The sequence below is a fragment of the Protomyctophum parallelum genome (genome assembly GCF_964188405.1).
Source record: "Protomyctophum parallelum genome assembly, chromosome: 10".
Classification (NCBI taxonomy): domain Eukaryota; kingdom Metazoa; phylum Chordata; class Actinopteri; order Myctophiformes; family Myctophidae; genus Protomyctophum; species Protomyctophum parallelum.
Window position 1 is genome coordinate 29,570,110 of NC_139704.1, and position 2,595 is coordinate 29,572,704.

Consider the following 2,595-nt stretch of genomic DNA (forward strand, 5'->3'; position numbering starts at 1 on the left):
ACTCAATCATGGTTATGGTTTGGGGTTGTAGTCAGAACATGCAGCAGAAGCATTTGCACTCAAATTGTTCATATTGTGGTTGTTTTTGCCAGGTGAAGCTTAGCCTGGCCTATTTTCTCTTAGCCTCGGCCCCAGGCTTGGGCTTCACCTGGCAAAAAAATCACAAAGCAAGAAGGGCAACTTTTGAAAATGTCAAAGCACGTATGACGTTATACCGTGTTTAGCCAACAAGTAAGATGCGCGAACGTGGGAAGCAGCTCGTAAATTGCAATAACAACAATTAGAATAAATTACGTACTTTTAAGATTTTTTTTTAAGTTACGTTTTTTTTGTACGTTTTTTCTTTTTAAGTTTTTTTAAGGGTTTTTTTAAGTTAAAGGTATATTCAGTGATTTCACTTAATTCAAATATCACTTATTTTTTTGTTTTGTTGTGATAATCCTCCCTACTATAGAGTGTGCTGGCCATATAAGGAGTTCCTCCCTGTCCCCAGTTAACCCCTGGGGGTCAAAAAAAACTTAGGTTTCGTTTTTTTACTCTATCCTGATTGGACGAAAGGCTGGGTCCCACAGCCAAAAACGAAACCTAAGGTTTTTTGAGTGAAATCACTGAATATACCTTTAAATTGTGTGTGTGTGTGTGTGTGTGTGTGTGTGTGTGTGCGAAAACTGTCAGCGGTGGACCTGCATGTGAAGTGAATCGTGAACGAGGAAGTTAGCCCCTCGATTCGAGTGTGTTCCGTGTCGTTTTGCTCCGTAAAGTGGCGTAGCCTCGGGCGTGACCGTCAAACCTGAAGAGCTACAAACAGCCAGTTCAACGGACAACAATAAACCTACGGCCAACTACAACGATCCCCGCAACTTGACCGGTCTCTGTCCCTGTCACCTATCACACACGGAGCAGTGGTATTTCCCCCTTTATTATTTCAAGCCTCTTTTGTTTGTTATTTTGTTGTTTTGGAGACGATTAAAGAGCCGCGCTGCTCGGACAGACGGACTACACTTTTGTTTCATAACACTCACGTTGCGTCTGCGTTGCGTGGATCTGGAACAATAATATACCGTTTATTTATTTATTTATTTGTTATGCAATGAATTGACGGGTGCGTACTTTAAGTTGCTGACGACCTGTTTTTGTCTAGTTTATTTACAAACATTGCAATTTGCAAAGCATTGGGTCCTGTTTCATGAACTGTTGAACTGTTTGTGTTTGGGTTGGTTGAAATTGCAATATATTCTAACTTGAAACTGAGTTGACAAGGTGTTTTGTGTGATTTATTTCTTGGTAAAAGGGTTTACATTTTGAATATGTAAGTCCTGTGTCGGTTTCACATTGGTTAACCCAGATGAGGAAGAACTCATACAAAAAGGAGAAACATCTCTCTGGTAGACTAGATCTACCTGGCACCCCTAAAACAAATAACCAGCGAACTGTGGAAACCGTTACATAAAAGTGGCACCCCAGATGGGACTTCTAAAACACTGAGAAAATAAAACAAACATGGATGTCAACCAAACAAACAATTCAGTCAATCAGTCAAATGATTCAGTCAACCAGGCACCTGATGTTCTCAATCAACCAATCAATTCAGTCAATCAACCAATCAATTCAGCTGATCAGTTACTTGCCGCTGCCCACCAACCAGTCAATCATTCACTTGCCGCTGCCCACCCACCAGTCAATCATTCACTTGCCGCTGCCCACCAACCAGTCAATCATTCACTTGACGCCGCCCACCAACCAGTCAATCATTCACTTGACGCCGCCCACCAACCAGTCAATCAAACACTTGGCGCTGCCCCCCAACCAATCAATCAATCGCTTAATGCTGCCAATCAACCAGTCAATCAACCAATCAGTGGAGCTCACAATGTTCAGGAGGAAGGAAGCCACACCAGCCATTCAATTCTTGATATGGAGCTCATTGACTTAACACACTTTGATCTTCCACCTGTACAATGCCTAATGCCACCTCCACCTCTTTTCCCACCTCCGTTACTCCAAATTCAGGGAGAGGTACTCAGTCTGCGTCAGAACCAACAAAGATCACAGAATCTCATTCATGACCAAATCACACAACTCAGAGAGAAACAGGAAAGAGACACATTGGAACTCAAATATGCCATTGACACACTGTCTAACCACATCACACAACTCCATGATCAGGACAAAGGGGACATGAATATTGTTATTGACAAACAGTTCGATTACCACAGAACACAACTCATCACTGGCGTTCAGTGGCGCTTACAGATCCACCACCAGGAGCTTCTCAAAGAAGTAAACGCAATCACTACTCCTCTAATGAATTCAATAACCCACTTACAAATGGAGCTTTCACAATGTAGCAAAATGTTAAAGGACATGTCTGTTGAGATGACCACTCTCAAACAACAGTCACTACACACAGCTTCTGTGTTATCCTCCACTCTGCCACCCCCTGAAAAACAAACCACCTTCTCCAACCCATTGGCTACAGGTCATGCCACACCCTCCCAGATGCACTCTACTATGCATCCTGGCCCTCAGAATCATGGTCTCATCAACACTTCACCTATCACCTCTACCCATCATTCTTGCTCTCCTGATCAAACG